This window comes from Thalassophryne amazonica, chromosome 17, assembly GCF_902500255.1.
Source record: "Thalassophryne amazonica chromosome 17, fThaAma1.1, whole genome shotgun sequence".
Lineage (NCBI taxonomy): Eukaryota > Metazoa > Chordata > Actinopteri > Batrachoidiformes > Batrachoididae > Thalassophryne > Thalassophryne amazonica.
The window spans coordinates 3,427,125-3,441,227 of NC_047119.1; the positions used below are offsets into that span (position 1 = coordinate 3,427,125).

A 14,103-nucleotide genomic window follows, 5' to 3' on the forward strand; every position below is an offset into this window, starting at 1 on the left:
GTACCCGGCACCAGCGGTTCCCCCTGTGGGTGGTGAACCCACAGGGTGGAGATGGAAAGTCCACGTTGCCTTTTCGGGCTGTGCTACTGAGCTCCATGGCAAGTCCAGCCACCAAGTGCCCGGGCCCTACATCCAGGCCCGGCTCCAAACGGGGGCCCCGGGCTTCCTCCAGGCCGGGTCACATAATGTACACATGGCATTTATCTATTCAAATTCAACTGTTTTCTAATTATTTTAAATTCTCTCTCTCTCTCTCTCTCTGGAAACACTCTGGATATTGATTTCATAAATTTTCGCAGTGCAAGCCTAAAACCTGTGCAGTTACAAGAAATCAGCTGTAAGTGTTCAGTATACGAGCGCTGACTTGTCAGTACACCCATGATCGCCATTTAGATAACCATGTGATTTCTTTGAACACTCTGGAATATCTGTAAGATATGGGAGAGACTGAAATTATGTAATAGATAAAGACATGTGATTCCTTTTCCTGTAACGGTTTGGAGAGGAAATCGCCCATATATGGTTAGACAGGTATGAACGATTATTCATGTGTGGACATGCATGGGTGTGGCTTCACCTGAACTGCAGAGCAAACACAGGGACATAAAGTCTGCTTGAGACATAACAGACACTACATGTGCAATTGTTCTTCAAACAGGTGTTGGTCCACGTTAAACTGTGAGACAGCTCAGTCTTGTGCATTTGGACAGAAAAGAACCAGTCCAGAAACGAGCCTTCTGCATTTTACCTCTCAGTCTCTATTTAAGAGTCGAGTGATGGCTGACAGGGCCGAGTGGAACAGGGCAGTGTTGGTGTCTGTGGCCAAGTTCGACTACGGGGTCAACCTGCAGAAGAGACCTGGAGCGGAGAAGGACTCGAAGAGACTCCACCGTACACTCAGCAAACTGGGCTATAAAGTGGAGCTACACAACAACCTCACCAGTGATGAAATCTACAGATTGTTTTTAAAAGGTACAGTATGAATGAACGCACACCATCCGGCAGTTTGCCTCAATATTTAAACGTTCATCAGAATATTGCTGCTGTACCTGTTTGTTGCATAAATGTGCTGAGGGTCCTGTATTAAGAAGCAGATTTACCCAAGAATAAGTACAAGAATCTCTTCAAATGTACATGGAAAACAGGCATATTCAGTGTACTATGGAAATGTGTGTCTAGACAAGAGAATCTGCATAGTGGATGATGTAATATCAGTATGACTGGAACTGATTCAGCATCTGCAAACGTAGAAAACAAAACTTAATTTGTGTCTGTATGACATATATTCCTGAAGTTCTACATTTTCTTACATGCTGAATCCATTTTAAACACAATTACATAAAATGAGCTTGGCACATATTATTACTACTACTACTATTATTATTATTACTATTATTATTATATCTCAAACAACATCTATGTGTTTGAGATATAATAATAAAGTTAAAGGTTTGGTCTTTGTATTGGTGCTTGTATCATAAAATTAACAACTATTTTCACCTATCTGCTTGGCTAAAATGTCACAGATAGTTTGTCATATATATATATATACAACAAAAATATAAACGCAACACTTTTGGTTTTGCTCCCATTTTGTATGAGATGAACTCAAAGATCTAAAACTTTTTTCCACATACACAATATCACCATTTCCCTCAAATATTGTTCCAAATCAGTCTAAATCTGTGATAGTGAGCACTTCTCCTTTGCTGAGATAATCCATCCCACCTCACAGGTGTGCCATATCAGATGCTGATGTAGACACCATGATTAGTGCACAGGTGTGCCTTAGACTGCCCACAATAAAAGGCCCACTCTGAAAGGTGCAGTTTGGTTTTATTGGGGGGGGGATACCAGTCAGTATCTGGTGTGACCACCATTTGCCTCATGCAGTGCAACACATCTCCTTCACATAGAGTTGATCAGGTTGTCAATTGTGGCCTGTGGAATGTTGGTCCACTCCTCTTCAATGGCTGTGCGAAGTTGCTGGATATTGGCAGGAACTGGTACCGCTGTCGTATACGCCGGTCCAGAGCATCCCAAACATGCTCAATGGGTGACATGTCCGGTGAGTATGCGGCCATGAAGAAGTGGGACATTTTCAACTTCCAAGAATTGTGTACAGATCTTGCAACATGGGGCCGTGCATTATCCTGCTGCAACATGAGGTGATGTTCTTGGATGTATGGCACAACAATGGGCCTCAGGATCTCGTCACGGTATCTCTGTGCATTCAAAATGCCCATACCATAACCCCACTGCCACCATGGGCCACTCAATCCACAACATTGACATCAGAAAACCGCTCACCCACACGACGCCACACACGCTGTCTGCCATCTGCCCTGGACAGTGTGAACCGGGATTCATCCGTGAAGAGAACATCTCTCCAACGTGCCAAACACCAGCGAATGTGAGCATTTGCCCACTCAAGTCGGTTACGACGACGAACTGGACTCAGGTCGAGACCCCGATGAGGACAACGAGCATGCAGATGAGCTTCCCTGAGACGGTTTCTGACAGTTTGTGCAGAAATTCTTTGGTTATGCAAACGATTGTTTCAGCAGCTGTCCGAGTGGCTGGTCTCAGACGATCTTGGAGGTGAACATGCTGGATGTGGAGGTCCTGGGCTGGTGTGGTTACACGTGGTCTGCGGTTGTGAGGCTGGTTGGATGTACTGCCAAATTCTCTGAAACGCCTTTGGAGACGGCTTATGGTAGAGAAATGAACATTCAATACACGAGCAACAGCTCTGGTTGACATTCCTGCTGTCAGCATGCCAATTGCACGCTCCCTCAAATCTTGCGACATCTGTGGCATTGTGCTGTGTGATAAAACTGCACCTTTCAGAGTGGCCTTTATTATCTTGTGGTGTCATAAGACAAGAACACTAAAGACAACCTGGTCTCACGGCAAGTCGTGCTTCAGCAGCACAAAATATACATTAATCTATTGGTTCGTAATATTGTGTGTGTGTGTGTGTATATATATAATAAGTCCCTTCAGCTGCTCCCTTGTTTTGCACTCGGGGTCCACACAACAAATCTGAGGAACATTTTTAATTGGCATAAGTTTTTTTACCATACTTAGGTCATGTGAGCTCACGGGATTCTCTGAGTTTGAGTTGGATCCTGATAGCTACATATCCGGATCTACGCTTAATCGCTGCCTGAGAAGCAGCTGTTCTCCATATGTTATTTGTTCAGACAGATTATACAATTGCTTGTATTTATTTTTGAAAGAGCACAGGTGTTCAGCAAACACTGTGAATGTTCAAGTGACATTTTATAGCTGCTTATAATGAACTGATAATACCGTGGAACAGAATGAACAGAATGTATGACTGGAGCTGCGTTTCTTGAACAAACTAGTGATGGGTTTTAATATGCTTGAAAAGATTCATGCCAAATGTAGCAAAATTTCTTCCATTTCATATATAAATGTAACTCTTCGCAATGATTTATTTCAAGATGCAATGTAATAATATAATACTGATTTGCTTTTGGGTTCCTTTAAAAATGAAGAAAAAGACACACCCACATTTTATTTACGGCACATCCCCTCCTCAGCTTTCTTTAAACTCTTTAATGTTGTGAAACGGATTCCACCACAATTACACACATGCACACAGCAGGTACTTCTGTTCATCTGCATGAATTTACTGCATTTAATGAATTATGCAAAGATGTTAGGCACAAATTTTGATAGCAATGTAGCGTTTTATGGTTTTTGACCATCATTTTCAATTATAAATTATTTTTTTAAATTATTTAACACCTGAATCAAGCTACATACTTCATTTTGAACTGAAGACACCACTTGAGTTTTTCTTCATGGACGACTCAGCATGTGACAACACAGACATTTAGACTCATTAATAAAACAACTGAAAAAACATGATTAATTTATGGGTGATTTTCTTGTAAATTAGCAAAAAGTAACCAAAGCTTTTATTTTTGAAGGTGAAACATACTCGCACATTATTATACATGTACAAACTTGCATGTTTTACATGTGCGACAGTATTATACATGTCAGCACCAAATCTCCTGAATATTCTTAGAAATATATTTACCTGCATGTTTAATTATATATATATATATATATATATATATATATACAATGTTTACTAAATTGTATATAAGGTGAAGTGTTTTATGCATGTATTTTAACTAACACTTATTTTTACCATGATTGCCTACCACCTGTCCAGGGGACTGCAGATGAAAAATAGCCGCTAAGGCCAATTCTGTGCATTTACAGAAATGTTCATTAATGTAAATTGTCCCTGTCAAATAAACTAATAAATAAATAAATAAATTATTAAATTTGTGTTCGTTATTTGATGTTTTACTGACACACTAATCAAGAAAAACAAAAACAAAACAAAAAAAAAAAACCTAACTTTGACAACATTTTGGACAGTTTTTCAGCAATTTAAGATCTTCCACAATTTTTTTCTTTTGATTTTTTCCTTAAGTAAGTACAGTTGGGCATTTTTTTCAAAACTTCCCAAGTCAGATGTGTCCTGTCTTGTGACATCATGAGGCTATCCTATCACAAACAAACTATTGGCCCTTGCCAAAAGATAAGTGTGTATAGTTATCTGTTATTCTTATTCTTTGCAATTGTATCACCATGTTTTTTTTTTTTAAACCTGTTTTGTTTTTATGTGAAATATACATAATTCTGGAAGCCCTTCTAGACAAATACCAGGACATGTTAAACCTGCTGAGGACAAAATATTCTCTAATCTGTAGTTTAATTGATATTGCGCAAAGAAGCATACCTGTGCAATTGTGGCATGCATGCATGTGTGACTGTGCGTGTTCACGCAGGGCACATATATGCACGCCAGGTAAAGCATGCAAATGTTCCTTTGTCTTGATGTCGAATTTCATAATGAGTGCACAAAGTGTGGCATTTGAATCTGCACGTATAACACCTGCATGTTTGTGTTTTTTGCACTGCAGAGAGCATGAGGCCTGTGAAGGACTGTTTCCTGGCCGTGTTGTCCGTCTCACGGGGAGGAGGGTTGCGTGTTTGGGACCGATGGCAAACCCGTCCGGCTGGCTCACATTTTCCGTTATTTTGACAACTTGTGTATGGAGACAAAGGCTAAGCTGTTCCTATACAGGTACAAACATCAGACATCCACCAACACACAAATCACCATGACGACGCTGCAGTATATTCACCAATTTAATGCTCTTATTCTGTGGTGCAGCATCATTAACGTCAGAGTCTGGTGATTATAAATCATATTATAAGAATCTTTTATGCTTTCAGGAGTTTGGACTTTTAGGGTCATGAAATTGTGTTTATCATGAATGATTCTCTAAAGCATAAGGTCCACTGTCAGATTCTGACCTCCTGACCTTTGACTGCCCTGAACAGAACATAGAAATTATTCAGACATTCCAGATATTTTCCAATGAGAGCTATCATTTTAATGTGGATGTGTCTTATTTTGTCACATTGCTGTGTCCAGGCCTGTCGAGGAGATGACCTGGATGATGCGTGGAGGTAGATTCAGCAGACGACACCACGGATGGCAGCCTTAACCAGGACCTATCTCGTTCCTGTAGATACAGCAGTGATGTACGCCACACCTCCGGGTAAGAGCCAATCACATGACCCGCTTAATTAAAAAAAAAATGCACAGAAGATACTCAACACTGCATGTCCTCATCAGCCTGAACAAATATCCCACTAGAAAATTACATAGATACACACACTTAAAATAAAAGATAATTAGGCAGATACACACTTAAATCAAATTTAAACAGATACACCTGCTTACAATAACAAATCAGCAAATATATGCATTTATGATAAAAATCAGATACCAATGCTTAAAGTAATAATAATAAAAATCAGACAGATACAAGTTTAAAATAAAAATCAGACAGCCATATTTGTGTTTCAACTAAAAAAAAAAAAAAAGACAGACACACACATTTAAAATAAACATGTATCAATCTGTGGTCAAAAACTGTTTTAAAAACAATGTAATCTTTTTTCAATGATAATAAATAATACAAAGGTTATAGTTTATGGACGTTCAGAGGGAATGATCGAGCAGCTTCACACATATTGGCTGCTCAGTTATTTTCATGCCAGCTGGCTACAGTTTAAGTTTAAATCAAAATATAATTAAGATTGTTTTGTTTTATTTATTATTTTGGACAAGTGTTGCACAATTTAATTTCAGTGGACAGCAGACAAACTGGGCTGATCTCAAACTGGGCAGTTCGTGATGGCATTACCAAAAGTAAATTAATCTATGGTTTGTGATACTGTCACGAAAACGGGGTGCTTTTCGTGACAGGGGGCATGAAATGAGGGGTCGGGGGGAGTGGGTGTTATAGTTAGGGGGAAGATTATAAATAGTTAAAATAACATGATGGGGGTAGTAAAAAAAAGGTGTGAGGACTGGTCTGAGTGGCATAATGCCTTTAGTGAAATAGGTTGTGATGGTTTGTCATTTTAAAAGTGGGCCCCTGGGAGAAATAAAAGTTGGGAAACATTGTTTTATCTCATTCTTTAGCAGCCCAGTCTCACGTTTTTTTTTTCGTGCTCCCCCCGCTTCACTTTTAATTGCGTGCATCCATCATAGAATGAATGAGAATGAATTTGTGCTACCGTGAGGAAAATGAGGCCCTTTTTTGTTTTTGTTTTTCTTGATTAGTGTGTCAGTAAAACATCAAATACGAACACAAATTTAATTATTATTATTATACATGTACAAACTCGCACATGTAAAACGTGCGAGTTTGTACATGTATAATAATGTGCGAGTATGTTTCACCTTCAAAAATAAAAGCTTTGGTTACTTTCTGCTAATTTACAAGAAAATCACCCATAAATGAATCATGTTTTTTCAGTTGTTTTATTAATGAGTCTAAATGTCTTTGTGTTGTCACATGCTGGGTCTTCCATGAATCAGAATCAGAAGTTTATTGCCATTGCCAGTGAACAGGATTCACAGACTAGGAATTTGCTTTGGTATAATGGTGCAACATTAAGAAGAGATAAAATGCTAAGATAAAATATAACATATGTGTCAAAATAAGATAAAATATAAGATAAAAAAAAAGAAATATGAAATATGAAGGCTGTGTGCAACAGAAAAACAGAGAAACAGAAAAAAACAGTGCAGTGGGAGGAGTGCAATTAAAAACCAAAGTACACTGTCTAAAGTGACCCGTGAGAAAATGATAAAGTGACAGAGTTAAGCTTAAGGTGACTGAGTTATGAGGCGTTCATGAGTCTAACGGCAGAGGGGAAGAAACTGTTCTTATGGCGGGAGGTTCTGGTCCGGATGGACCGTAGCCTCCTGCCTGAGGGGAGTGGTTTGAACAGACCGTGTGCAGGGTGAGAAGGGTCAGCTGTGATCCGACCTGCTCGGCCCAGAGTCCTGGAGACGTGCAGGTCGTGGAGAGATGGAAGGCTACAGCCGATCACCTTCTCAGCAGAGGCCACAATGCACTGCAGTCTGTGTCTGTCCCTGGCTGTGGCCCCGGAGTACCACACCGTGATGGAGGAGCAGAGGATGGACTCGATGATGGCCGTGTAGAACTGCACCATCAGCTGGACAGGCAGCTTGGCCTTCTTCAGCTGCTGCAGGAAGTACATCCTCTGCTGGGCCTTCTTGATGAGGGAGCTGATGGTTGACTCCCACTTGAGGTCCTGGGTGATGGTGGTGCCAAGGAAGCGGTGACAGACCACAGTGGTGATGGGGCTGTTGGTGAGGGCAAGGGAGGGCAGGGGGGCTGTGGCTTTCCTGAAGTCCACGATCATCTCCACTGTTTTCTGGGTGTTGAGCTCAAGTTGTGCTGCTGCACCAGGTCACCAGCTGGTCCACCTCCCTCCTGTAGGAAGACTCATCCCCATCCGAATGAGTCCGATGAGTGGTGGTTGTCGTCCGCAAACTTGATGAGCTTTACAGAGTCGTGGCTGGAGGTGCAGGCAGTTAGTGTACAGGGAGGAAGAGCCAGAGGGGAAAGGACACAGCCCTGTGGAGATCCTGTGCTGAGAGCCCGAGTGTTCGCGACATTCTTTCCCAGCTCACATGCTGACTCCGGTCCGTCAGGAATTCTGTGATCCACCTGCAGGTGGAGTGGCACGTGGAGCAGAGAAAGCTTGTCCTGGAGCAAAGCTGGAAGGATGGTGTTGATGCAGAGCTGAAGTCCACAAACAGGATCCTAGCGTAGGTTCCTGGGGAGTCCAAGTGCTGCAGGATGGAGTGCAGGGCCAGTTTATGGCGTCGTCTACAGACCTGTTGGCTCTGTAGGCACACTGCAGGGGGTCCAGGAGAGGGTCGGTGATGGGACTTCAGGTGGGATAAAACCGGCATTCGAAGGTCTTCATGACTACAGACGATGAGAGCCACAGGCCTGTAGTCATTAAAGTCCAGTGATGTGTGGTTTCTTGGGACTGGAATTATGATTGAGGACTTGAAACAGATGGAACATGGCATGACTCCAGGAAGGTGTTACAAAGATCCCCGTGAAGACTGGGGCCAACTCATCAGCACAGTGTCTAAGGGTGGCAGGAGAGACAACAGTTGGGCCCGGGGCCTTACGTGGATTCAGCCTTTTGAAATGTCTCCTCACGTCCTCCTCTTGGACGAGAGGGCAACAGGGGGAGTGGGGAGGGCAGCAGTTGAGAGGGGGGAGTCCAGAGTGTTTGAATATCCAGGTTGTGTGGGGGGTGGGGAGGTGTGAGTCCTTGTCTTCAAAGCGTGAATAGAAGACGCTTCAGGTCGTTGGCCAGCTTCAGGTCGTCAATAGAACGAGGTGCTTTGGGCTTGTAGTTGGTGATCTCTTTCAACCCCCTCCACACAGAGGCCGAGTCGTTGGCAGAGAACCTTTGCTGCAGACGTGAACTGTACATGGATTTATTGCCACCTCCTTGCTAAATCTGTACTTTGCACCTCTATAGCTGTCTCTGTCTCCTTCTCTGAAAGCCACCTCTTTCTGCTGACGGAGCTGCTGGAGTTTAGGTGTGAACCAGGACGTGTCATTGTTATATCTCACCCTGGTGCGCTGTGGGATGATGCTGTCTTCACAGAAATGAATATATGACGTCACAGTGTCCGTGTAGTCATCTAGACTGTCTGTTGAAGCCTCAAACATATCCCAATCCGTGGTGGCCAAGCACGCGCGTAGCTCCTCTACAGCTTCATTGCTCCACACTTTAGACGTCCTCACAACAGGTTTAGAGAGTTTAAGTCTCTGTCTGTATGTGGGGATCAAGTGGACCATCACGTGATCTGAGAGTCCCAAAGCTGCACGGGCCACGGCGCGGTACGCACCGCTCACTGTCGTGTAACAATGATCTAACGTGCTCCCTTCTCTGGTCGGGCATTTAACAAACTGTTTGTATTTTGGTAATTCCTGACTGAGATTCCCTTTGTTAAAATCACCGAGAATTAAAGAAGAAGAAAAACTCAAGTGGTGTCTTCAGTTCAAAATGAAGTATGTAGCTTGATTCAGGTATTAAATAATAAAAAACAAAAAATTTTAATTGAAAATGATGATGGTCAAAAACCATAAAACGCTACATTGCTATCAAAATTTGTGCCTAACATCTTTGCATAATTCATTAAATGCAGTAATTCATGCAGATGAACGAAGTACCTGCTGTGTGCATGTGTGTAATTGTGGTGGAATCCGTTTCACAACATTAAGAGTTTAAAGAAAGCTGAGGAGGGGATGTGCGTAAATAAATGTGGGTGTGTCTTGTTCTTCATTTTTAAAGGAACCCAAAAGCAAATCAGTATTATATTATACATTGCATCTTGAAATAAATCATTGCAACTTCAATGTGTATTTGGCTGCTCAGTTATTTTGTCACCAGGCTGCAATGTAAACTAAAATTAAAATACAGTGCAAATTATATGATTTGTGAAGTAAGTGGTGGGCGACTTCCTTGCAGCAGGGTGAAAATGACCGGACCAGGCAGCAGAGTGCAGCAGTCAGTGTGTGTGTGTGTGTGTGTGTGTGTGTGTGTGTGTGCGCTGATGGATAATAATAACTTGAATGGAGTGTTCAAGACTCAGTGTTTGCTGACCTCTTCTCCTTTGAACTATAATATACATCATGATCCCATGGAAGCCATGCTGCACTTTTCGCAGAAGACAGTTGTATTTGGGTTTGCTGGAAAGGTCTCGTTCTAACCACGGTCATTAGTGGACCAACTGCACACAGCACTGCTGTGAACATGCCCAGGAGCTTGTGTGTCACAGGGCTGTGTTTACTGTCACTTATAACCAGCACTAACCTGGTGTGTAACACTATGACACACAACTTTAGACTGCTGTTGTGATGAATCAGGAAAGATTTCCTCACTTTAAGAATTTCTTATGGCTACAAATCGGCAACAGGAGACCAGCTTAAATAACATTTTTATTTAGTTGTTGTCTTTATGTGAAGGTTGAAACTGTTAAATTATTTCAACTTCACTGTTTATATACACAGAATTGGCAACTGAACGAAGAGTTACATTTATATATGAATGGAAGAAATTTGCTACATTTGGCATGAATCTTTTCAAGCATATTAAAACCCATCACTAGTTTGTTCAAGAAACGCAGCTCCAGTCATACATTCTGTTCATTCTGTTCCACAGTATTATCAGTTCATTATAAGCAGCTATAAAACGTCACTTGAACATTCAGTGTTTGCTGAACACCTGTGCTCTTTCAAAAATAAATACAAGCAATTGTATAATCTGTCTGAACAAATAACATATGGAGAACAGCTGCTTCTCAGGCAGCGATTAAGCGTAGATCCGGATATGTAGCTATCAGGATCCAACTCAAACTCAGAGAATCCCGTGAGCTCACATGACCTAAGTATGGTAAAAAAACTTATGCCAATTAAAAAATGTTCCTCAGATTTGTTGTGTGGACCCCGAGTGCAAAACAAGGGAGCAGCTGAAGGGACTTATTATATATATACACACACACACACACACACAATATTACGAACCAATAGATTAATGTATATTTTGTGCTGCTGAAGCACGACTTGCCGTGAGACCAGGTTGTCTTTAGTGTTCTTGTCTTATGACACCACAAGATATCTCATCAGATAAAAACAGGAATTCTGCCTACCAGAGTTTAGGTTGGCCGTTGTTGCCCTTTGTGGGGGTATGAACTCCATGAGGGCACCTTGTAGCTGTTTATAGTTTGATGAGTGCACTTATTTTAACATTTCTTCCTTCCCTCCTCTCCTCAGGTTATGGTGCTTTATGCATCCACTAGGATCAGTCTTTCTCCAGACTTCTGCGATTTAGTAGAAGAGGAAGGCAACCGCAACCTGGAGCTGACACGCCTACTAACGCGCCTCTCGTACCGCGTGGCCTACACCTTCCAGGCAAAAGGTCGGCTACTTGGCGGGAAAAAGGAAATGCCTTGTCTTCTGTCACGGCTGACCAGAGACTTCTTCCCGTTTGCCACGACTTTGGTTGACACTGGAAATGTCAGAACTCGGACTCCTTTGAGCAGTTAAGGCAGTCTGAAGTCTGAAGGCAGTCTGAAGGCATTCTGAAGTCTGAAGGCAGTCTGAAGGCATTCTGAAGTCTGAAGGCAGTCTGAAGGCAGTCTGAAGGCATTCTGAAGTCTGAAGGCAGTCTGAAGGCAGTCTGAAGGCATTCTGAAGTCTGAAGGCAGTCTGAAGGCAGTCTGAAGGCAGTCTGAAGGCAGTCTGAAGGCAGTCTGAAGGCAGTCTGAAGGCAGTCTGAAGGCAGTCTGAAGGCAGTCTGAAGGCATTCTGAAGTCTGAAGGGAGTCTTAGTTGGGGGATGTAAAAAAAGCTGTGATTAGTTTACGTTTGTGATCAGATAATATAAAGTACTGGTGGCTGAAACTTTCCAGTATGTTCATGTTTCCACTCCCTGAAGTTGTTGTATATTTCTACCACTTTTTACTTCCTGTTGTAGATATAACGTATAACATGTTTAATATGTTACTGTGTGACTCACAATTAAAAAATGTACCGTATAAAACTTTTTCAGCTAAACATCCCCTTGACTGAGTAAACTTTTCAAAGAAATCATCACTGTGTAAAAATGATCTCACACCATCAATCAAGCAACAATCATTGTTTTGCCCAAAAAAAGGAAAGGACCACTGAGATTTTAGCTCTTATTGGGCAATAGTCTGCTTTGTTGTGATTATAAATTCTCACAAAAGTTTGGTTTCGCCACCGTTGAAACAGTCATGCCTAAAATAATAGACTCAGACCAATCAGGTGTTATACCAGGGAGACAGTCATTTTATAACATGTGCCACTTGTTCCATGTGTTGTATTCTTCCACTCCACCTGACAGCCAGAGGTCAAAATTTATTTAGATGCTGAAAAGGTATTTGATCGGGTGGATTGGGAATATTTATTTACTACTCTGGAAAAAAATTTGGATTTGTCCCCTTTTATATCCTGGGTTGAAACAATTTACTCACACCACTGGCCGCAGTACGCACCAACTCTGAGACATCAAGCTATTTCCCGTTGCATCGTGGCATGACACAAGGTTGCTGCCTGTCGCCATTCCTTTTTTGACCTGCCCGTAGGTGTCACCTTATGCGGACGACCTTTAAGTATACCTGTCAAATCCTATACAATCCCTACCAGCTCTCATTGACATACTGTGAGCATATGTCAAGATATCAGGGTACAAACTAAACTTTTCCAAAAGTGCTCTTTTCACAGTTAATGATTTGGCAACATGAATAGACTTTAGTCCTTTCCCTTTCAACAAAGATGAAGAATTCACATATTTAGGAGTTAAAGTTAAAACGTCTGTATAAAGATCTCTATCAATATAATTTTAAAACCTTGTTAGAAAGCACCAAACAAGATTTGTCATGATGGTCCATATTACCCATTTCTTTGGCTGGAAGAATGAATACAGTTAAGATGACAGTCCTACCAAGCTTCATGTATTTATTGCCCAAATGATTCCCTTTTTTTTTTTTTTAACCCACATCCGTGTTTAAGGAGATAGATACCTTGATTTCTTCTTTTGTATAGAACAAATCTGTCCCAAGAATGAGGAAACTGTTTCTGGAGGTGCCCAGGCCAGCAGGTGGTCTGGGTGGCCCTGCTTCATTAAGTATTATTGGGCTGCAAATATAAGTAAGATAACATTCTGGATCTCCACATGGGGTAATAGTCATGATCCACCTTGGGCTATTATGAAATTGTATAGTAACCCAGAAATTTGCCCTATTTCTTATTAGTTCTGCGATCCCTACAGGTCCGCAACCTCAGATCCGTAATCATGGTTCTTAAACATTCCTGAAAAATTTGGTTCCAGTTTAGGAAGCATTTTCATATAATCAATTATCCCCATTTTCTCCTCTGTTAAATAATCACCTTTTGCAGCCATCTCAATTGATTCTGAATTTCAGATTTGGCATAGCAATGGTCCAGTATTTTAAAAGAACTTTTCAGTAAAGAAGCGTTTTATACAACAAAAAATAGATTTCCCGAAATCTCTTGTTTTTCAGATTATACAAATTAGGAGTTTTGTTAGTAAACATTTTGTCAGGAACCTGGACCCAAAAAGGCTGGACATAAATGTAAGACTCACACCAGAGGCGTAGAGTGTAAAAATGGACTTACTGAAAAAATCAAGCTGTGGTATCGTAGATATGTTTGTATATTGGTAAGGTACAGGACACACGCTGCAGTTAATTACAAGTCTGTGGGTGTTATGTTCACAAGAGTCCAGCAGAGGGTGATGTGAGACTTTGAGTTGCCAGACTGTGTATGTTCAGCTGACTGAGGAAGTTGTCTGCTAGTGGCTCATGGTCCACTACAGGAGTGGACCTACAATCCTTTATGAAGATGCAACACAAGCAAAGGTCAGTGCACAGGAAGGCAAGCCAAAATCAGCAACGTATCCAAATCATGAGACTAAGTCAAGGTCAAAAATAGGCAAAGGTTCAGTACACAGCAAGGCAACAATCTATTGTGAAAATAAAACAAGGTAAAAACTCAGGTCCTGACACAAACAAGATCAAGTACTGTGAGGGGAAAAAAGGCTGGAACAAAGTCACAAGGAACAACAAACTAGCAAACACAGGAGGGAA

The 14,103-nt window shown here is 41.5% G+C and overlaps 1 pseudogene; it reads left to right on the forward strand.

Annotated features, from left to right (window-relative positions):
- The first annotated feature begins 609 nt into the window (after positions 1 to 609).
- LOC117530046 lies at positions 610 to 11,637 on the forward strand (annotated as a pseudogene).
- The last annotated feature ends 2,466 nt before the right edge of the window (positions 11,638 to 14,103 follow it).